The sequence below is a fragment of the Pseudophryne corroboree genome, chromosome 2 (genome assembly GCF_028390025.1).
Source record: "Pseudophryne corroboree isolate aPseCor3 chromosome 2, aPseCor3.hap2, whole genome shotgun sequence".
Classification (NCBI taxonomy): Eukaryota; Metazoa; Chordata; class Amphibia; order Anura; family Myobatrachidae; genus Pseudophryne; species Pseudophryne corroboree.
Genome location: NC_086445.1, coordinates 141,889,846 through 141,915,084, shown reverse-complemented (window position 1 = coordinate 141,915,084; position 25,239 = coordinate 141,889,846). Strand labels below are relative to the sequence as shown.

Here is a 25,239-nt window from a genome sequence, read left to right as displayed (position 1 = left end):
GAGAATTCTAACTATATGAAGTTACGTGTAATTGTCAGAGAAATAACTTCATATAGTTAGAATTCTCATGCTTCCTTTATAGGAGAAAATAGCTTCATCAGTAAGTTGTCTGCTTCCAGTGTATCTATAATAAAGAGGGTGTGATTTGTAAGGTGTAGTGACTAGTGGGGAGGTTGGCTACGGACGAGATACCGGCTGATGTTAATTAACTTAATTGATTAATGTCGCTGAACACATAGAACAGGAGGAGAGGTGCCCCGCTTCAAAGCAGGAGCCTGGCGGCAACTGCTTCCGTTGTCTCCCAGAGTTCTGCCCCTAGTGCCTAACCCTAACCAGTACCCCAATACTTACATGCGGGATGTCGGCTGTCAGTGTTCCGGCGCCAGTCTCATGAGTGGTGTTGGGATTCCGGAGTTTTAAGTATATTCATGCTTGGTCACAAGTCACTTAATTAGTACCACAGTCAATCAGACCATCTGTGCTGAGCAATGGATATACCTAAAACCTTGATTATTACAGTATCTTGAGGACCGCGTTTGGGTCTGGGTTCTGGAATAGCTGTTAGCTCTGATTTGAATGTGAGACTTGTGTGGATTTGTACTTCGATGTAACTTGAGTAAATAAAAGTAATGAAAGTAAATATAAAATCAGGTAAAAATGAGCATAATGACCCATCACGAATATGCAACTATATTGTCTCCATGATCATCATCCGAGAAAGTTCTCATCAAGAGCATCAATATAATAATTACTATGGATAAGCTGTGCTAGAGATTGATGTGGGTTTTTCTTTCTTACTGAATATCTAGGAGCTATTTCCTGTAATTGTTGCCATATGGTAGAGGATATAAAGGATTTGCTTTCAGACATTCTTCTGTTTCTGTTTTAAAGAATGTTAATTTGATTCAACAATTAGTTGCGATAATTTTTGCAGTGACATGCAACAACCACCGTTAGTGACTAATTGATTAAAGTGGAGTGTAACGATTAGAAAGCTCCAGGAGTTCTTAATTACATAAATGTTACATAGAAAGCTAAGAAAAAGTCTCATTAAGGCAAATTGCGAGAGGATCTGATAGTTTTATTATATGGGAGAGTGGTCTTACAGTGGCTTACATTTGGAACAGCAGCTGAGCTGGGGTTGTATCACTAGTTTGGGAAGTGTGCAACAATAGAAGGATTTGGGATTGGGAGTAGTGCTGCCTTTGGAATTTATAATAGTGCTTTCCAACTAATATACAGTAGATCATGCAAAATACATATTATAAGGTTTCTGGTGCAATAGCAATCAATGGTTGGAGAGGTTAATAAAGAAATGTGATTTGCAAGTAACGATGTAATACCTCAATCAAACAAATGAATACCAGGCTTATAGACAGAAATAATCATCATAAATTTCTCAAAATAATGTCATAACAATAAAACATTTAATGCCTACAGTTTATACAGTATACTTAGAGCAGTGCTATCAAAATATTTGTGGTTAAGTACTGTAGATCAGTCTACAAATCCACAGTTATGATACATATAATGGAAGTTGCTCAATCATTTTATTGGCAAATCACAAAAGCATGTATGGGAGGGGTTAATCTAGACAAGAAAAAAACAAAACAAATTCCCCCAGAATACTGCAATGGGCCAGAAAAAGAAACGTACATCCTACATGCTAAAAAAATCCAAAGAACTCAGTTACATACTGTACATTTGTAAGCATAAGGTAAGCCACAGAGCCGGCCCTAACCAATATGATGCCCTAGGCAAGATTTTGGCTGGTGCCCCCTAGCACCACCGCTGGTTCCGCCTCTGACCTTGCACTTCTTTCACAGCACCACCACCCCTCATCCATAGCAGTCCTTATTTTGGTGTTTGTACCCCCTATATTTTAAATAGGAACAGTTCGCACATTTGGCGCACAGCCCAAACCGGGTGTGTTTCCAAATTCCAATTTACGTCACACAGTACTGCAGTTTTATTCACATTTGATCATGCGATAGTGTCCATAATTCATATTACATCCCACAGTAGTATCACTTTACCTTATAAACGTTACTCCTCACAGTAGAGCCCCTTATTCACATTACACCACACTGAATTGCTCCTTATTCACATTACACCACACCCTATTGCTCTTTATTCACATTAGATGACACAGTAGTGCCCTTTCTATACGCAATGCCACATAGTAGAGCACCTTATACACATAATGCCACACAGTAATGCCCCTTAAACATATGAGACGCATTATTAATGTCCTTATAAACATAATGCACCTTACACATTATGACAACCTTTATTAATGCCCTTTTACACATAATGTCCCTTACACATATGCTGCACATTATTAATGCCCTTATACACATAATGACACACATAGTGCCCCCTACACATTTGCTGCACATTATTAGTGCCCCTATACACATAATGACACACATACAGTAGTACCCTGTTACACATATGACGCACATTATTAATGCCCTTATACACATAATGACACACACAGTTACACATATGTTGCACATTATCAATGCATTTTTACATGACACACATAATGTTCCTTACACATATTCCGAACACTACTGCACAACCAACCCACTCACATGCACACAGCACTCACACTGCCACTAACACTGTGACCTCGGGCACCTTTTTTTAATAAAAAAGCATCTAATTTGCATTGCAATGTGGCTAGGATGCACAAGCAGCTTCTACTGATTAAAATGATATGTAGCATGCCTATAATACTGTGTGAGACTGTGGCTGTATCTGCGTATGAAATGCTACACACAGAATATAGGCATGCCGCATATCATTTTAATCAGCAGAAGCTGCTGATGCCCCTAGGCATATCAAATGCCCTAGGCAATTGCCTAGTTTGCCTATGCCTATGGCCGGCTCTGGTAAGCCACCAGCCATGGCAAGGTGTCTCCGCTTTGGTGGTCCTGCACTGTATGATAATAGTATCACTTTTTGGGTCATATATTTATATATCTCTAAATCGAGAACCAACTCACCTGGAAGCATTGCAGGATCTATCTAAGTATCACTATTTTGAGAAACATGTAAGGGATCAGTTGCTGGAGGGTATGTTGAGCCTTGTAGTGTCTTGTACACAGAGCCGGCCTTAGCTATAGGCAGGCTAGGCATTTGCCTAGGGCATCCAAGCATGTCTAGGGGCATCCAAGCATGTCCCTGCAGTATCTTATGCTGGGAGGGGCAGGCTGCAAACTATCTGTTACTTTCTAAATGTATTTAATCAGTACTTGTATACACTGCTGTTTACATTTGTCAAATAGAATGCACACTGTCTATTGAACTCCCTCCAACATGCTTGAATGCCCCTGACTTGTGAGACCTTAGACAGCATAAGCCCAGTAGCTGCAATTCCAGGACCTGTGACATTTTCACTGACTATATAAGGTTATTACTGGATGGCTCCTTATGATACCACATGTGTATTGTGGAAGACTGCTCCACATAAATCTGACATCTCACCTATACTGCTTGTGCACATGGGGGAGGGGAACCCTGCTATCCTGTGTACGTTATCCCTGTGCAAACACCAGGTGTCTGCAGGGATATAACATGGCCAGTGTTCTCCCCACACTTTATTTCTCAGTCATTCCATGCCGTAAAATTCTCTTGCCATCTAGCACTGTAACGTGGTCAGTAAGTTGCATTGCGCAATTTTTATATGAAACGTCAGTGCAGCATGACTTTCAGATGCATCAGACTGGAGAGCAGAGCATATTGCTCCCACAGTATAAAATAAATGGCATGCAGTTACCGGGAGCAACAGACACCAGCAAACACACTGAACAGTGAAGAGAATGGACAGTTGCTACATGTTTGATACTGGTCTTTTTGTATAACCAGCAAGTGTGGCTGTATCTGGACTTTGCTGCCATCTGTGTCCAACCAGCAAGCTAAAATGAAGGATGAGGCTTGCAAAGGACGACATACCCTGTGAGGTCACATCCCTTGTACGGGTGCCCCTTTAACGGGTTCGAGCGCAAGCACTCACCCATCCTGCACCCCCATCTCACAAAATGCAGTCACGGATCTCGGGAGCTGCATGGGCACACACTGACTGCAAGCACACCAGCAAGCAAAAGTAAGTTTTATATAAAAAAAGCTACTAGCATTACTAATGTGGGACATATGTGTAAGGTGAATAGCTGTGTGGAATTATGTATATTATGGGCATTACTAATATGGGGCATATGTGTAAGGTGAATTGCTGTGTGGAATTATGTGTATTATGGGCATTACTAATGTTGGGCATATGTGTAAGGCGCATTACTGTGTGGAATTATGTGTATAAATAAGATTTTACTCACCGGTAAATCTATTTCTCGTAGTCCGTAGTGGATGCTGGGAACTCCGTAAGGACAATGGGGAATAGCGGCTCCGCAGGAGACTGGGCACAACTAAAGAAAGCTTTAGGACTACCTGGTGTGCACTGGCTCCTCCCTCTATGACCCTCCTCCAGACCTCAGTTAGGATACTGTGCCCGGAAGAGCTGACACAATAAGGAAGGATTTTGAATCCCGGGTAAGACTCATACTAGCCACACCAATCACACCGTATAACTCGTGATACTATACCCAGTTAACAGTATGAAATATAACTGAGCCTCTCAACGGATGGCTCAACAATAACCCTTTAGTTAACAATAACTATATACAAGTATTGCAGACAATCCGCACTTGGGATGGGCGCCCAGCATCCACTACGGACTACGAGAAATAGATTTACCGGTGAGTAAAATCTTATTTTCTCTGACGTCCTAGTGGATGCTGGGAACTCCGTAAGGACCATGGGGATTATACCAAAGCTCCCAAACGGGCGGGAGAGTGCGGATGACTCTGCAGCACCGAATGAGCAAACTCAAGGTCCTCCTCAGCCAGGGTATCAAACTTGTAGACTTTTGCAAAAATGTTTGAACCCGACCAAGTAACAGCTCGGCAAAGTTGTAAAGCCGAGACCCCTCGGGCAGCCGCCCAAGAAGAGCCCACTTTCCTTGTGGAATGGGCTTTTACAGATTTAGGGTGCGGCAGTCCAGCCGCAGAATGTGCAAGTTGAATCGTGCTACAGATCCAGCGAGCAATAGTCTGCTTAGAAGCAGAAGCACCCAGCTTGTTGGGTGCATACAGGATAAATAGCAAGTCAGTTTTCCTGACTCCAGCCGTCCTGGAAACATATATTTTCAGGGCCCTGACTACGTCCAGTAACTTGGAGTCCTCCAAGTCCCACGTAGCCGCAGGCACCACAATAGGTTGGTTCACATGAAAAGCTGATACCACCTTAGGAAGGAATTGGGAACGAGTCCTCAATTCCACCCTATCCATATGAAAATCAGATAAGGGCTTTTGCATGACAAAACCGCCAATTCTGATACACGCCTGGCCGACGCCAAGGCCAACCGCATGACCACTTTCCACGTGAGGTATTTTAGCTCTACGGATTTAAGTGGCTCAACCCAATGCGACTTCAGGAACTCCAACACCACGTTGAGATCCCACGGTGCCACTAGAGGCACACACGGGGGCTGAATATGCAGCACTCCCTTAACAAAAGTCTGAACTTCAGGCAGTGAAGCCAGTTCTTTTTGGAAGAAAATGTACAGAGCCGAAATCTGGACCTTAACGTAACCCAATTTTAGGCCCGTAGTCACTCCTGACTGTAGGAAGTGCAGAAATCGACCCAGTTGAAATTCCTCCGTTGGGGCCTTCCTGGCCTCACACCAAGCAACATATTTTTGCCATATGCGGTGATAATATTTGCGATCACATCTTTCCTAGCCTAAATCAGCGTAGGAATGACTTCCTCCGGAATGCCTTTTTCCTTTAGGATCCGGTGTTCAACCGCCATGCCGTCAAACACAGCCGTGGTAAGTCTTGGAACAGGCAGGGCCCCTGCTGCAGCAGGTCCTGTCTGAGCGACAGAGGCCATTGGTCCTCTGAGATAATTTCTTGAAGTTCTGGGTACCAAGCTCTTCTTGGCCAATCCGGAACCACGAGTATAGTTCTTACTCCTCTCCTTCTTAGTATTCTCAATACCTTGGGTATGAGAAGCAAAGGAAGGAACCCATACACCGACTGGTACACCCACGGTGTTACCAGAGCATCCACAGCTATCGCCTGAGGGTCCCTTGACCTGGCGCAATATCTTTTTAGCTTTTTGTTGAGGCGGGACGCCATCATGTCCACCTGTGGCCTTTCCCAATGGTGTACAATCATTTTGAAGACTTCTGGATGAAGTCCCCCCTCTCCCGGGTGGAGGTCGTGCCTGCTGAGAAAGTCTGCTTCCCAGTTGTCCACTCCGGGAATGAACACTGCTGACAGTGCTAACACATGATTTTCCGCCCATCGGAAAATCCTTGTGGCTTCTGCCATCACCATCCTGCTTCTTGTGCCGCCCTGCTGGTTTACATGGGCGACCGCCGTGATGTTGTCTGACTGGATCAGCACCGGCTGGTGTTGAAGCAGGGGTCTAGCCTGACTTAGGGCATTGTGAATGGCCCTTAGTCCCAGAATATTTATGTGTAGGGAAGTCTCCTGACTTGACCGTAATCCTTGGAAGTTTCTTCCCTGTGTGACTGCCCTCCAGCCTCGAAGGCTGGCATCTGTGGTCACCAGGACCCAGTCCTGTATGCCGAATCTGCGGCCCTCTAGAAGATGAGCACTCTGCAGCCACCACAACAGCGACACCCTGGCCCTTGGAGACGGGGTTATCAGCCGATGCATCTGAAGATGCGACCCGGACCACTTGTCCAACAGATCCCACTGGAAGATCCTTGCATGGAACCTACCGAATGGAATTTCTTCGTAAGAAGCTACCATAATTCCCAGGACTCGCGTGCATTGATGCACCGACACCTGTATTTGTATTAGGAGGTCTCTGACTAGAGATGACAACTCCTTGACCTTCTCCTCCGGGAGAAACCCTTTTTCCTGTTGTGTGTCCAGAACCATACTCAGGAACAGTAGACGCGTCGTAGGAACCAGCTGCGACTTTGGACTATTCAGAATCCAGCCGTGCTGTTGTAGCACTTCCCGAGATAGGGCTACTCCGACGAACAACTGTTCCCTGGACCTCGCCTTTATAAGGAGATCGTCCAAGTACGGGATAATTATAACTCCCTTTTTTCGAAGGAGTATCATCATTTCGGCCATTACCTTGGTAAATACCCTCGGTGCCGGGGACAGACCAACGGCAACGTCTGGAATTGGTAATGACAGTCCTGTACCACAATTTTGAGGTACTCCTGGTGAGGAAGGTAAATGGGGACATGCAGGTAAGCATCCTTGATGTCCAGTGATACCATGTAATCCCCTTCGTCCAGGCTTGCAATAACCGCCCTGAGCGATTCCATTTTGAACTTGAACCTTCGTATATAAGTGTTCAAGGATTTCAATTTTAGAATGGGTCTCACCGAACCATCTGGTTTCGGTACCACAAACATTGTGGAATAGTAACCCCGTCCTTGTTGAAGGAGGGGTACCTTGATTATCACCTGCTGGAAGTACAGCTTGTGAATTGCCGCCAGTACTACCTCTCCTCGAGGGCAGCAGGCAAGGCTGATTTGAGGTAACGGCGAGGGGGAGTCGCCTCGAACTCCAGCTTGTATCCCTGTGATACTATTTGCAGAACCCAGGGATCCACCTGTGAGCGAGCCCACTGGTCGCTGAAGTTCCCGAGATGCGCCCCCACCGCACCTGGCTCCACCTGTGGAGCCCCAGCGTCATGCAGCGGACTCAGAGGAAGCGGGGGAAGATTTTTGATCCTGGGAACTAGCTGTCTGGTGCAGCTTTTTCCCTCTTCCCTTGTCTCTGTGCAGAAAGGAAGTGCCTTTGACCCGCTTGCTTTTCTGAAGCCGAAAGGACTGTACCTTATAATACGGTGCTTTCGTAGGCTGTGAGGAAACTTGGGGTAAATATTTTCCTTCCCAGCTGTTGCTGTGGATACGAGGTCCCAGAGACCATTCCCAAACAATTCCTCACCCTTATAAGGCAGAATCTTCATGTGCCTTCTAAAGTCAGCATCGCCTGTCCACTGCCGGGTCCCTAATACCCTCCTGGCAGAATGGACATTGCATTAATTCTGGATGCCAGCCGGCAAATATCCCTCTGTGCATCCCTCATATATAAGACGACGTCTTTAATATGCTCTATGGTTAGCAAATAGTATCCCTGTCCTAACAGGGTAATAGACCACGCTGCAGCAGCACTATCCATGCTGAAGGCAATTGCAGGTCTCAGTATAGTACCTGAGTGTGTATATACAGACTTCAGGATAGCCTCCTGCTTTTTAACAGCAGGCTCCTTTAAAGTGGCCGTATCCTAAGACGGCAGTGCCACCTATTTGACAAACGTGTGAGCGCCTTATCCACCCTAGGGGATAACTCCCAACGTGACCTATCCTCTGGCGGGAAAGGGTACGCCATCAGTAACTTTTTAGAAATTACCAGTTTCTTATCGGGGGAACCCACGCTTCTTCACACACTTCATTCACTCATCTGATGGGTAAACAAAACACTGTCTGCTTTTTCTCCCCAAACATAAAACCCCTTTTTTTGTGGTACTTGGGTTAATGTCAGAAATGTATAACACATTTTTCATTGCCGAGATCATGCAACGGATGTTCCTAGTGGATTGTGTATATGTCTCAACCTTGTCGACACTGGAGTCAGACTCCGTGTCGACATCTGTGTCTGCCATCTGAGGTAGCAGGCGTTTTTGAGCCCCTGATGGCCTTTGAGACGCCTGGGCAGGCGCGGGCTGAGAAGCCGGCTGTCCCACAGCTGTTACGTCATTCAGCCTTTTATGTAAGGAGTTGACACTGTCGGTTAATACCTTCCACCTATCCATCCACTCTGGTGTCGGCCCCACAGGGGGCGACATCACATTTATCGGCATCTCCTCCACCTCCACATAAGCCTCCTCATCAACCATGTCGACACAGCCGTACCGACACACCGCACACACACAGGGAATGCTCTGACTGAGGACAGGACCCCACAAAGTCCTTTGGGGAGACAGAGAGAGAGTATGCCAGCACACACCAGAGCGCTATATAATGCAGGGATTCACACTACCCACAGTGATTTTTCCCTTATAGCTGCTATAATACACATATTTGCGCCTAAATTTAGTGCCCCCCCTCTCTTTTTAACCCTTTGAGCCTGAAAACTACAGGGGAGAGCCTGGGGAGCTGTCTTCCAGCTGCACTGTGAAGAGAAAATGTCGCCAGTGTGCTGAGGGAGATAGCCCCGCCCCTTTTTCGGCTGACTTTCTCCAGCTTTTTTATGGATCCTGGCAGGGGTATTTTACACATATATAGCCTCTAGGACTATATATTGTGTTATTTTGCCAGACAAGGTGTTAATATTGCTGCTCAGGGCGCCCCCCCCAGCGCCCTGCACCCATCAGTGACCGGAGTGTGAGGTGTGCATGAGGAGCAATGGCGCACAGCTGCAGTGCTGTGCGCTACCTTGTTGAAGTCCGAAGTCTTCTGCCGCCGATTTTCAGGACCATCTTCATGCTTCTGGCTCTGTTAGGGGGACGGCGGCGTGGCTCCGGGACCGAACGATCGAGGTCGGGTCCTGTGTTCGATCCCTCTGGAGCTAATGGTGTCCAGTAGCCTAAGAAGCCCAAACTAGCTCCAATCAGGTAGGTTCGCTTCTTCTCCCCTTAGTCCCTCGTAGCAGTGAGTCTGTTGCCAGCAGATCTCACTGAAAATAAAAAACCTAAAATATACTTTCTTTTTCTAGGAGCTCAGGAGAGCCCCTAGTGTGCATCCAGCTCAGCCGGGCACAAGATTCTAACTGAGGTCTGGAGGAGGGTCATAGAGGGAGGAGCCAGTGCACACCAGGTAGTCCTAAAGCTTTCTTTAGTTGTGCCCAGTCTCCTGCGGAGCCGCTATTCCCCATGGTCCTTACGGAGTTCCCAGCATCCACTAGGACGTCAGAGAAATGGCCTTTACTGTGGGGCATTATGCAGGGTTGAACTGGCCCACAGGAGCACAGGGTACCCCCTTCCCCCCGGTGGGCCCCACTGCCTGAGTGTTGCTGGGTCAGATGCAGAACTAGCGGCGGTTCTAGGGGGCACCAGCCAAAATTTTGCCTAGGGCATCATATTGGCTAGGGCCGCCCCTGCTTCTACATGAGCAAAAGACAGCTAGGCATGCATAGGTTATACCCCTTTTAGACCAAGCAAAAAACACAGGTTATTGCTGGGAAGACCCAGATTGGCTGTCAGTGTAAATGGCTCCCCAAAAAAATAATCCAGCCATTGCCCCTGAGTAAGTCAGAAGGATGAGACGAAATGCGTTGGTGGATATCTGCTGTATGCTGGAATTCAGTCAAGCTGCTATAGCTCTAATCTCATGTATAGGTATTTGCTCAATATTCATGTGTTTCTAATGTAAATTGGATTACACTATGGGGGTAATTCCAAGTTGATCGCAGCAGGATTTTTGAAACAAAGAAAAGACCCTTGTGCGCTTAAATACTAATAGCAGCCCTTGGTTACCAAGGAAACCTTTCACCGTGATTCCCAATAATGTAATAAAACAGAACAGATGTGGCACCACGTGGCGCTATGTTTATACCCTCAAAATAAATAGACCTTACACAATGGAGTCTTATTTGTTCTCATGGATGGTAAGGTTCATATGATGACATACAGATTTCTAGAATACAAAAGCACACACAAACATAGTGCAACTCTGTTTTACACCGAAATACACTTTAATCTGTATGGTCCCACTCACATAGGGCGATTTTGATAGTGCATGTAGATAATCAAGGATGATGGAATAGCCACTGTCACTCGATGGAACGAGATTCCTTAATGGATGACTTTAAAAAGAAACAAGGCAATAGTGCACTAACGTCTTAAAAACCAAACGAATTTAATTAAAAATGCACTCACAAACATTGGATAAAAACCAGCATAATAGAGGATATAGTGGACTCCTGAACAGAGAAAACTGTTGCCGGGAATATTCACCGCAAAGTCCCAGTGAGGTGCCGTCTCCAGCCGCACACAGACCACAGTTCCCGTCCGTCCGTCCGTCCTTGTCCTCACCAACTCCCTGCTTTAGCGCTTTCGGACTACGTCCTTCATCAGAAGCATGAGAGCTGTTGTAAAAAGTTCCTCCTTATATGGCTCCTTTAATGACCCGCATCCCATTCACCTGCATCTTCCGGACACGTACGCCCGGAAATGGCGTACCGGAAGTGACGTCCCGGAAGTGAATCTGCGGCCATATTCTCCTATGTGCGTTCCACTGAATCAGGAAGTGGAGTATCTAGTATAGATGATTTCAGGGATCATGCGTTCCATAATATATTATGGTGGATTCCATGAATAAGTCCGTCAAACCATAAAATAAAGATAAAGATATAAAGATAATGACTAGCAGATGGAGAAAAGAGATATAAATGAACTATAAAAAACATTTTAACTCAAAATCACTATTTAAACCAAGGGGGACTAACGTTTTCAGCGTATAGATCCACTTCATCTCCATTTTTGAAAGGATCGTGTCTACCTCTTTATTCCGTGACGTGGGGTTCGCAATTTGTATTCCCCAGAAGGATTTAAAATGGTTAGGGTTAGAAGAGTGTTTTTGTTTAAAATGTTTAGGGACAGTGTGTGTCTCCATCCCTATTTTTACATTGTATGTGTGTTCATACAATCTAGTTTTCAAATTACGGCCTGTCTTACCAATATAAAGCAGGCCGCAATCACACTCTAACGCATATATCACATTCCTGGAATTACAGGTAATGAAATCAGAAATTAAATAAGTGATTCCATTGACTGTAAAATCCTTAATTTTGCTGGGACCAGTAGTGCATTTACACATGGCACACAGTCCACATCTATAGAAACCCTTACTTCTCACACTGCTCCTTTTCACTGGTTCTATGGAGCTATGGACTAATCGATCTTTCAGTGATTTTGATCTCCTATAAATAAATCCTGGTTTTGTTGGTAAACAACTCCCAAGGATCGGATCTTTTATTAACACCTTCCAGTGTTTTTTTATTGTGGCTTCAATTTCTTTATGTTGGGAATTGAAATTCATTATGAATGACCATTTGGATTCATCAGTCCTAGTTTTCTTAACTCTTTTTTCACATATTAGATCCCTTCTATTTGTATCGTCAGCTTTCCCTTGTGCTTTAGTGAGTAGCTGTCTAGAGTAGCCTTTCTCTAGGAATCTATCTGTGAGTTCCCTTGATTGTATAGAGCAGATATTTGGATCAGTGCAATTCCTCTTGACCCTAAGAAACTGACTAAATGGTATTCCATCTAGCCAGTGTTCATGATGTTGGCTAGTGCGTTCGATAAAACTGTTTGAATCTGTTGGTTTACGGTATAGTTTGGTTTTCAGTTGACCGTCTTCTATATAAATACATAGATCGAGATAGGTAATCTCTTTATTACTGACCAAAGAGGATAACTTAATGTTAAATGTGTTTCTTTCTAGATGATCAAGGAAAATAGTCAGATCCTCTGGGTCATTTTCCCATATAAACAAAATATTGTCGATAAAGCGATGCCAATGCACCAGGCCCGCCCCCAGTACACCTCCCGGCCATACAGCAAGATCTTCCCAGTAGGCCATAAAAAGGTTGGCATAGCTGGGGGCGAACCTGGTGCCCATCGCCGTACCGACCCGTTGGAAATAATAACTCCCATTAAAGAGAAAATAATTGTTCCGGAGTAACAATATTATGAGATATCAAATAGATAAATTAATTCCAAAAGGCTTACAAATCCAAAAGGAACCCTCATTTGGTTCCACTAATTTAGAGTTTAAAAAAGAATGGAATTCCATCTTAGATCATTGCTCGTTAAGACTAATGGAATTAATTGTATTAGAAAGGAAAAAAGATCTTCAAAACTCAATGAGGAAATTACCAGCCTCAGAGTTACAATTGATCCGGTAATAGGCTTGGAAGATGTTAAAGAAGCAGAGATAGAGATTGTGCGGAAATTAAACAAAGAGACTAGAGAAATCAAAGAAAGAAAGAGAAAGAAATACCTTAGAGATAGAGGTCTCCTAAACAAAACATCTATAAATGAAGAAGGAGAGAAATCACAAAAAATAAATCAGGAGAATAGACTGCAGAGAGAGGAAAAAGTTGATAGAGTACAAAATAATGAATGGCAATTAGTTGGGAAAGGTGGAAACCGTTATAGATCAAATGGGAGGAGGAGAGAAAAATTCCAAACTAACGATAGGAGGGGATTTGATACCAACCTTAGGAATGATAATAGGAGGAACTATTATGATGATAGGAGAAGGGTGGATTGGAATCGAGGAGAGAATAGATGGGGACAATATAATAACCATCGAAATGCTGATTTTTTTAGACAGGACTCCTCCACGGTGGAGGAGATAAGTTGCAATAAGAAGGATAATCCATCCATAAATAACCTCAAAAGAACATTTAAAAAAAAGGGGCCCACCAAAAGGGGCAAGAGAGGTGGAGTAAAAAAGAAAAAACCTCTAAATAGACAAAAGGTTGGCACCTTGGTTGTTAATACAGATGAAAGTAATACAGTAAAAATTTTCAACTTAAGTAAAAGGGTGCTTACAATAGATGAACGCAAGGTACTTACTAGAGGACTTAAGTTTGCACCCACTAGTCAGTTAGAACCGTTCGAGTTTTATATAGATTTGCAAAAGTTTATTCGCAAACTTACTTTAAAAAAGTTTTTTATTAATAAAGGTGATTTGGAAGTGTAAACTATAGGAACCACATCCCACTCTAAATTCAAACCGAAATCAACTTTTTACCCTACATATATGAAAGGTAGTTTTATTGAGTGTTTTAGTAAACTGGTTCTAGATGATGTTGAAAACACGTTACGTAAGAAAAGGAATAAATGTAACCTCACAAGAAAAGAATGGTTGGCTCTAAAGTCCCTCAGGGATGATTCCGATCTTATCATCAAGCCCGCCGATAAAGGCGGTGGTCTTGTACTTATGGATAAAACTGATTATGTGGCAGAATTAGAACGTCAACTTAGTGATGGGATCACGTATTCAAAAGTTAAATCGGACCCCACTTTAAAAATCAGTGAGGCATTACATAATTTGACTACGGATGCCCTACTGAAAGATATCATCACGAAAGATGAATTTGATTTTATAAATATTAAACAGCCATCCATTCCAACCATTTACTGTTTACCAAAGGTCCACAAAGATCCCATACATCCACCGGGTAGGCCGATAGTTTCGGGAACAAATAGTATCACCTCCAATTTGTCCATGGTCATCGACCATTATTTACAACCCTTGGTCAAGGAGACCAAATCTTATTTAAAAGATACAGGACATTTATTGAACCTATTACAGGGGTTTGACTGGAAGAATAACTACATACTTGTGAGTGCCGATGTATCGACTCTATATACGATCATAGAAGAAGATAAGGGTCTGGAAGCAGTTACTTACTTCCTTGATAGATCCAATTACACAAATGATTTAAAGGATTTTATAAAAGAAGGTATCAAATTCATACTCCGGAACAATTATTTTCTCTTTAATGGGAGTTATTATTTCCAACGGGTCGGTACGGCGATGGGCACCAGGTTCGCCCCCAGCTATGCCAACCTTTTTATGGCCTACTGGGAAGATCTTGCTGTATGGCCGGGAGGTGTACTGGGGGCGGGCCTGGTGCATTGGCATCGCTTTATCGACGATATTTTGTTTATATGGAAAAATGACCCAGAGGATCTGACTATTTTCCTTGATCATCTAGAAAGAAACACATTTAACATTAAGTTATCCTCTTTGGTCAGTAATAAAGAGATTACCTATCTCGATCTATGTATTTATATAGAAGACGGTCAACTGAAAACCAAACTATACCGTAAACCAACAGATTCAAACAGTTTTATCGAACGCACTAGCCAACATCATGAACACTGGCTAGATGGAATACCATTTAGTCAGTTTCTTAGGGTCAAGAGGAATTGCACTGATCCAAATATCTGCTCTATACAATCAAGGGAACTCACAGATAGATTCCTAGAGAAAGGCTACTCTAGACAGCTACTCGCTAAAGCACAAGGGAAAGCTGACGATACAAATAGAAGGGATCTAATATGTGAAAAAAGAGTTAAGAAAACTAGGACTGATGAATCCAAATGGTCATTCATAATGAATTTCAATTCCCAACATAAAGAAATTGAAGCCACAATAAAAAAACACTGGAAGGTGTTAATAAAAGATCCGATCCTTGGGAGTTGTTTGCCAACAAAACCAGGATTTATTTATAGGAGATCAAAATCACTGAAAGATCAATTAGTCCATAGCTCCATAGAACCAGTGAAAAGGAGCAGTGTGAGAAGTAAGGGTTTCTATAGATGTGGACTGTGTGCCATGTGTAAATGCACTACAGGTCCCAGCAAAATGAAGGATTTTACAGTCAATGGAATCACTTATTTAATTGATTTCATTACCTGTAATTCCAGGAATGTGATATATGCGTTAGAGTGTGATTGCGGCCTGCTTTATATTGGTAAGACAGGCCGTAATTTGAAAACTAGATTGTATGAACACACATACAATGTAAAAATAGGGATGGAGACACACACTGTCCCTAAACATTTTAAACAAAAACACTCTTCTAACCCTAACCATTTTAAATCCTTCTGGGGAATACAAATTGCGAACCCCACGTCACGGAATAAAGAGGTAGACACGATCCTTTCAAAAATGGAGATGAAGTGGATCTATACGCTGAAAACGTTAGTCCCCCTTGGTTTAAATAGTGATTTTGAGTTAAAATGTTTTTTATAGTTCATTTATATCTCTTTTCTCCATCTGCTAGTCATTATCTTTATATCTTTATCTTTATTTTATGGTTTGACGGACTTATTCATGGAATCCACCATAATATATTATGGAACGCATGATCCCTGAAATCATCTATACTAGATACTCCACTTCCTGATTCAGTGGAACGCACATAGGAGAATATGGCCGCAGATTCACTTCCGGGACGTCACTTCCGGTACGCCATTTCCGGGCGTACGTGTCCGGAAGATGCAGGTGAACGGGATGCGGGTCATTAAAGGAGCCATATAAGGAGGAACTTTTTACAACAGCTCTCATGCTTCTGATGAAGGACGTAGTCCGAAAGCGCTAAAGCAGGGAGGACGGACGGGAACTGTGGTCTGTGTGCGGCTGGAGACGGCACCTCACTGGGACTTTGCGGTGAATATTCCCGGCAACAGTTTTCTCTGTTCAGGAGTCCACTATATCCTCTATTATGCTGGTTTTTATCCAATGTTTGTGAGTGCATTTTTAATTAAATTCGTTTGGTTTTTAAGACGTTAGTGCACTATTGCCTTGTTTCTTTTTAAAGTCATCCATTAAGGAATCTCGTTCCATCGAGTGACAGTGGCTATTCCATCATCCTTGATTATCTACATGCACTATCAAAATCGCCGTATGTGAGTGGGACCATACAGATTAAAGTGTATTTCGGTGTAAAACAGAGTTGCACTATGTTTGTGTGTGCTTTTGTATTCTAGAAATCTGTATGTCATCATATGAACCTTACCATCCATGAGAACAAATAAGACTCCATTGTGTAAGGTCTATTTATTTTGAGGGTATAAACATAGCGCCACGTGGTGCCACATCTGTTCTGTTTTATCGCAGCAGGATTTTTGATAGCAATTGGGCAAAACCATGTGCACTGCAGGGGAGGCAGATATAACATGTGCAGAAAGAGTTAGATTTGGGTTGGTTATTTTATTTCTGTGCAGGGTAAATACTGGCTGCTTTATTTTTACACTGCAAATTAGATTGCAGATTGAACACACCCCACCCAAATCTAACTCTCTCTGCACATGTTATATCTGCCTCCCCTGCAGTGCACATGGTTTTGCCCAATTGCTAACAAAAATCCTGCTGCGATCAACTTGGAATTACCACCTATGTTTGTGTTTTTTACATTTTATCTTTTATGTATTATGGATCTGTATTAGAAATTCTTGAAACTTCACATGGTTGGTGAACTCTTGTGGCTCATTGTAAGAACCTGATATGCACACACACATATAAAGACCGACACTCCATCCAGCGTACACAGTAAATACCTGGGTGCTTGCTATGGTAAATAGATATTTACATCAATATGGACGGACAGGCAGCACTCTGCGGCTTTTCAATAAAACAAAACACCTCCAAACATATTTCCAACTTTTCATAAGTATTTACATCTTTTGTCAAGGATACAATACATGAAAAGTTATCTTATCTTATAGACTTTCCGCCCATATGTGATTTGCAGTCCGGCCGCTCGAACCTGTCTTCCGGCGCTACCCGCAATAGTGGCGTCACACCAGCAGTCAAGTGCTGCGCACATCATCTGCCAATAGAATCAAAGTGTTTACCCATCACCACTTTCAACAAACGTTATGCATATTTACACTACAGTATTTATACAGGTTGAGTATCCCATATCCAAATATTCCGAAATACGGAATATTCCGAAATACGGACTTTTTTGAGTGAGGGTGAGATAGTGAAACCTTTGTTTTTTGATGGCTCAATGTACACAAACTTTGTTTAATACACAAAGTTATTAAAAATATTGTATTAAATGACCTTCAGGCTGTGTGTATAAGGTGTATATGAAACATAAATGAATTGTGTGACTGTAGATACACTTTGTTCAAAGCACAAAGTTACTAAAAATACTGGCTATAATGACCTTCAGGCTGTGTGTATAAGGTGTATATGTAACATAAATGCATTCTGTGCTTAGACTTAGGTCCCATCACCATGATATCTCATTATGGTATGCAATTATTCCAAAATACGGAAAAATCCGATATCCAAAATACCTCTGGTCCCAAGCATTTTGGATAAGGGATACTCAACCTGTATATGCAAATATACGTAACGGATTAGCCGCAAACAAAAGTGGATATATGTAATTTGCTAATCCAAAGCATCATTCAATACATGCCTCTAAACACCACTTTACACAACGTTAGTTTGTACATCATATTACCTGCCAGAAAAGATTTAATATAGAACTTATGTTGTTATCTGATGATCTTGTAGGGGAATTATTTCTGTACTCTACATACATATAGAGCATTATGGTGACCTTTTACATAAACATGAAAGATTAAAATTTTCATTCAAACCTAGCGGGGCAACAGTGTTTAATTTAAAGATCCAACGAGACTCCAACTGGATAATTTTTTTACCCCTATCTCCTCCTCTAGTCATTGGGAGTACATGATCTATTAACTGATATAGCAGAGTCACCAGTGAATGCCTAGCTGCCACAAAATTTTTAGTTATAGGGTGCTCCACACTATACCTCTCTAGGGACAATCTAATGGCTGACCTTGTATGTTGGGTAGCTCTCTCTGTAAAGGAGCAGACACATGCAAGTCCACACGGGCGCTTTATAAAATAGATGACAAATTTGCTGGTACAAGTTAATGTGTGTTTTATGGGAATATTTTTCCCAGAGTGGGGGTGTGTAAAAAATTTACCAGTATCCATGTCGACATGTTTGGAGGTCAGTGCCGTAAGTTCGCCCCAGTCGCCCGGAGGCATGATAAAATGTTGGTGCCCTCCTTTCCCCACACACACACATATATGCCATATGTAGATATCTGGTACTCAGGGTGAACAGTAGCGGCGTACTCAGATGCCTTTTACAATAGTAGTATAGACATACACACACACACACACACACACACACACACACACACACACATACACATCTTTCACTTACACACACATGCCTCTTTTCCTTGCACACACACACACCTCTTTCACTTACACAAACATGCCATTTTCACTAACTCACACGCCTCTTTCACTTGCACACACACACACACACACACACACACACACACACACACACACACACGCCTTTTTCACTTACGCACATGCTTTTTTCAGTTACACAATCCATGCCTTTTTCACTTACACACACACACACACACACACACCTTTTTCACTTACACCTTTTTCACTTACACACACATGCCTGTTTCACTTACACACGCACACACACACCTTTTTCACTTACACACACACCACTTTCACTTACACACAATTACACACATCACTTTTACACACACAAATACACACACATGCCTATTTCATTTATACACACACACACACACACACACACACACACCTCTTTTACTTAAACACACAACTTTCCTTGAAAAAACACAGACTTACACACCTCACTTAAAATCATTCACACACATAAACACAGTGCTGCCAACATTTATTAAAGATACCCCCGGTAATCACCCCACCCCTCCCCCCTGCCTTTTTCACTAACTCACACACCTCTTTCACTTGCACACACACACATATACACACACACACACACACACACACACACACGCCTTTTTCACTTACACACATTCCTTTTTCAGTTACACAACCCATGCCTTTTTCACTTACACACACACACCTTTTTCACTTACACCTTTTTCACTTACACACACATGCCTGTTTCACTTACACACGCACACACACACCTTTTTCACTTACACACACACCGCTTTCACTTACACACACACGCCTTTTTCACTTACACACAATTACACACACACGTCACTTTCACTTACACACACAATTACACACACACACACGCCACTTTCAGTTACACACACATGCCACTTTCACTTACACACAATTACACACACGTCACTTTCACTTGCACACCAACACACGTGCCACTTTCACTTACACACAATTACACACACAGTCACTTTCACTTACATATACACAATTACACACACATGCCTCTTTCACTTACACACACACAATTACACACACACACCACTTTCACTTACACACACATCACTTTCACACACACAAATACACACACATGCCTATTTCATTTGTACACACACACACACAACACTTTCACTTACACATGCACAATTACACACACACGCCACTTTCACATACACACACACACACACACACACACACACACACACACACACACACAGTATATTAAATATATAAATTCTGTTTTGCGATAAAAAAAAGTGAAAAAAGTGTATTAGAGGTCACTGCATGACCTAAGGATGTAAAAGAAAGGATATAAAGAAATCCATCCTATATGATAAAAGTCTCACGCTGGTCCTTATCTTTATGGCTGAATTCAAGTGTTGTGCATGCTGGCAGCAACTAGATGGCACCCCATGGAGCTATTCAAGAGTTGCTCAGTTTGGGCTCGCACAGCCACTGGCGCTGACATTACTGTTATGTTGTTCCATCATTTTGACAGGCTGGTAACTAGTATATCCATAGAGACTTACATTATCAAAAAATGTAGGAACATAATAAGTAACCCCAAAGTCCAGTTTACCATAATAATACCCAACATTTTTAGCTACTATGATAAATCAATAAAAAAAGTTACAAAATTAAAATTTTTAGACAGAAGTACAGCCAATGTGTAGAAGTACGCTGTGTGTGTATGCCCTGTGTGTGTTTGTAAGTATGTGTCAAATAAATACTTAGGGCTCTATTCAATTAGTGTCAGAATTTCCGAAAAGTCAGAAAAACTGCACTTTTCGACTTTTTAGGTTGAATCTGGATTAGACCTATTCAATTCTAGTGCCGTTTTTCCGACTTGTTGGAAATTCCGACATATCAAAAAACAGGTGGATCGGCGAATTTGCCCGATGAATCACCTGTTATGTTGAATTTGCGGGCATTTCTGACAGGTTTTTGGCCCGATTTCGACAAAGCCTATTCCACTTTTAAAAAAGTCGGATCGGTATTGTTGAAAACTGGCAAAAACCTGTCGGAAATGCCCGCAAATTGAATAGTAAAGTGCTGGATCCTCTTCATCGGCTGTTTCAAATGAGTGCATATGCAAGCGGTGTATGTGTCCTGGGTGCCGGTGTGGTGGGGGCAGCAGTCGAGGGTTTTTGTCAGGGTCAGAGCTGGCCCGCCAATCGCCAAACCTGATGGTACCACTTGCATGTCCCACATAACCCTGGCGGATCATAAATGACAGCGCCAATCACCGCACAGCAGTCCTCTGCAGGAGCACAGCAGCTGTGCGTCTCCCAGCAGTGTCACACTTATAATGTGACTGTCTCTAAGAGGATGTCTGTGTTGTAGTAGGGCTTTTCATGTTTTGTATTGGGGGGGGGGGGGCATGCGCCCTGGGCGCCGGATCTTAGCAGGCGCAAAACCTTCCGTCAGCTCCCTCAGCAAGTTGCAATCAGTCCCCGCTGTGCGGAATCTGCGCTTGCTGCTTTGCCGGCATCAAAGATGAGATCGATTATGCTGTCTGCAGCAGCCTAGATCTATCAACTGCGGAGCTCATCTGATTATCGTGACGTGAGCCTTCCTAATCCCGGGGCAGCAGCAGCTGCTGTATATCTCACTGACACTGCCAGCGTGCTGAAATCTCACAGCAGCAGCAGAGCCCACATTCCAGCAGTATCCTCTCCTACAGCCTTAAATGATGTAGGTATAGTGCTTTTAATATGGGCTTTCTACCTGCTAAACTGTTTATACCTGTAGCTGTGCTTGCAGCATTCAAGGGGTCTGCAATTGCATAATCTCTAGTGTAGCACACAGTCCTCCAGCTGCTTATTAGGGTCCTTAGATAGCTCAGTACTGTGGGAGTATTTTTAATTCACTTTTTTCTCACAATAAAGCTACCATCTCCATAGCTCACTGTAATGTATACCACAACCATGCCTGATTCTTCATGTTTCTACCTGCACAATGGTATATTTTATGTAAAAGAAGCAATGCTCTTTGGATTATTAGTACATTCTGTATGCAGGACATATATATATATATATATTTTTTTTTTTTTTATTTATCATTGTTTTATATTATTTTTTATTTTTTTATTTTTTTATTTGTATTTTATTTTATTTTTTTGTATTTTTATTTTTTATTTATTATTATTTTTTATGTATTTATTTATTTATTTAATTTGTGTGTGTAGGGGGGGGGCGCAAATTACTGCCGTGCCCCGGGTTACGAAAATCGTAGTTTCGGCCCTGAATTAGACCCCCGCTTTTTGTGCCTGAAAACTGTACCCTTTTCCCACGACATTGGGGCTAATTGGATGGTCCAAAACAGTTTTGTTGCTAAGATTAAAACCCACAGGCCATTTACTTATCTCTGAAGCTCGCTACTCACTATGTATTATGATGTGTTGTCCAATCCCATGGATCAGACCAACATATCGTGAACATCGTCTACTGTGTACAGACTACTGCTTGGCCCCATGGGTCGTTCATCACATCTTATCTGCCTACAGTGTGTGGGGGTGTGTGGAGGGGTGTTATGGATTATTTGAAGAAGGGGGGCCCCAAATGAGTGTCTTGCTTAGGGCCTCATGAGGTCTAAATCCGCCTCTGGCCACATCCCTGGGGTGCACCTATTACTGCCACACTGCTAGGCCACCCATGCCCTCTCCCCATCCTTTCCCTCTCCTCTCCAAAAGCACTTTCTCAGGAGCATTGAACACTTGGACATACCTTCTACCTGTACAAAATAATAATGGTGGGGTAGTCTCCTCAAAATTTAAACTGTGCTGCCTAAATCATGACAGTTAAGAGGTATGCTGATGTGGTAAAGAAAAAGAAACCTACCGAATCTGTGTGTTTAGTTAAATGACCTGTTTGAACCCTAGTTAGTACATTAAAAAAATAAGTAGGATTTGTTTTACAAGTCTCCATGAGTAAATACTGTACATTTTTTGTGAAGTAAATGTATATTTATCTAATAGAGCTCCCACGCTCTATTAGACTCTCCCCGACCTTGCAAACGTCAAACGGGCACAGAAAACTCACCTGTTCATCAAGGCATACTCTTCTGCATAACCCAGTCTTGAGACCGCTCTTTCATCCTCATTCCTTTTCCATCTCTGCCTTGCTTACTTCCTGACATCAGGCCACCTTCTGCTTGCTTGTACCTCATGTCACCTGTCTGTCTCCCTCTTCCCCTAGATTGTAAGCTCTTTCCTACTCAGTGGGTGTCTCTACCTGCATTTCCTCCCGCTCGTGACTGCTCATCTCTTCCAATGGCTGCCCGCCCATAATAGTATGCTGATTTCTTCTTTGCTTCCTGATATCTCAGCTGTATTGTGTACTGAGAACTGTGGTGCTAATTGTTACCTGTACTCTGTTTTTAGTTTTCTGTGATGTTAAGTTCTGTATACCCTGTGTTGTTCTAATGTGTGTTTATGTATGGCGCTGCGAAACACTTGTGGCGCCTTATAAATAAATTGTAATAATAATAATAATAATAATAACAATAATAATAATAATAATAATCTCTCCAAACCAATTATTGTATACCATTTCACCATTTAAAGTCCCAGTATGGCTTACTGCTGTGAAAGTACAGTATTACTGCTGATTACATAGCGTTCCACTGAGGATTTCTGCAGTATGGGACATTAGCTAGATTAGCTGGAAACTGAACCAGCACTTTGCAAAATAACAGTGTGTTTCAGAGTAAAATTCCCATTCGTGAGCTCTGGCTGTATCAGATTTATTTCTTAGTCAGGGCCAATAGTTGCCTGCTGGTTCACAAAGGGAGACCAGTTCTAGAGCAATACAACTTGAGGGTAAAAAAAAAAAAAGGAAAAGACACTGATGGAAAAAAAATAATAAAATCCAACTGGATTTAAAATAACTTATCTTCAAACACCTTGCTGCATTTCACCACCAATAATAGCAGTTTCCTCAGAAGGATAAAGTATATGCAGCACTACATGTTCCTCTTTTTAAACTAATATCTAACAATCAAGTACTAGACTGTTATAATTATCTAAATTCCTCATTTATTCAGCCTTACATTTACTTAAAAAAAAAATGCACTGTTTTCTTTATGCTTCAAATAGTCTATAGTTAACTATTAGTTGACAGACCCTCTTTGCAGGAGATATAGGGGGCAATTCTACTACACACAAGCTGCTGCTTAGGAGCGCAATTATGATATTCTGATCCCTGCAAGCATATGCTGCAAGACAAAATCGGCCTCTGATGACTACACCACGATTCCATGTGTAAGTGAAATTGCACCCATGTTTTAAGATCCATTATCATGTACTCCTCTGGGAATGGGGGCGGAGGGGGGACACTTGACTTGAAATTGAGTCATACTAGTGCTGTGTGAGAGGGACTTTTTATTATTAATGTGAGCTCAATAATCTAGTCCAAGATAGACTCTAAAATATTAAACAGATCCATTAATTGATGCATATGATAAGGGGAGCAGATTTAAACCTGTGACATTGTTAACATTTCTGGCACACAAATGTAAATTGTACTAAAATACTGGTATATAAATTAGATGATGTAATCTTTTGCTGTGATTTAAAATAACAGTGGGTCTCATGTAGATGTGGACACATTCTTCTACAAGAACTGAGGGGTAAAATGCACTCCAAACATTTTGTGCATGAATCTGAAGATAAATCCAGCTCTGTAAGGAAATCAATTGAGCCAGCTTTATGCCAGTAAAGAACAGTGTTGTATGCACCAGGTTGAAGCCAGGAGAAACAGTATGTTCACACAGTGTTTAATATAGGGATTATATAAAGTTGTCCTTATCTATATAACACCCACAGTGCTAAAGTGGAGACATAGGGGCTACATGATTACATAATATGATAATAGTAGTGCACGGAATAAAGCAGGAATAATATAGAACAATACATATTGATGGATAGCTGCGTTTCTGTAGAGAGTCCCAAGCCTGGTCTTATACAGATCAATGCATAGTTTTCTCAGCTGCTCCATTGTCCAGGTGTGTGTGAGAATCACACATATCCATAAGGGATGTGCAACTCTGTTCTTTAGAATTCCAAACTCACCTGAATTTTGCAATTCTGAACAGAACCGAGTCCTGGTAGCGATCTCCTGAGGAGATCTGAACCAAACAGAGTCTCGGTTTGGATCTTCCTGCGGTTAAGAATTCGGATTCCGAATTTCGGGTTTTGGATTGCAAAAATTACATGATTTTAACGGTTTTTACTCTTCTTCATGCAATCCAAAACCCAAGTTTCGGATTTTAAATCTAAATTCCAAATCAAAACTTGAGGGTGGTTTTGCAAAACAAAAACATGCTGATGAAATCACAACCAAAACTAAAACACTAAACTCGCACTTCTCTAATCTCCATATGGGCACTGTACAGCAACCAGGGGCAATAACT

The 25,239-nt window shown here is 42.3% G+C and overlaps 1 long non-coding RNA gene across 2 annotated transcripts in view; it reads left to right on the top strand.

Moving 5' to 3' along the window:
• The window catches only part of LOC135050575 (uncharacterized), a 244,166-nt gene that overhangs the window by 176,731 nt on the left and 42,196 nt on the right, over positions 1–25,239 (top strand). Inside the window, exon 1 of one of the 2 annotated variants that reach the window (XR_010241673.1) lies at positions 21,418–21,522. The exons of the other annotated variant lie outside the window; for it this stretch is intronic. This is a non-coding gene — a long non-coding RNA (uncharacterized LOC135050575). Of the gene's footprint in view, positions 1–21,417; positions 21,523–25,239 lie in introns of those variants that run through there. 2 annotated transcript variants of the gene reach the window in all.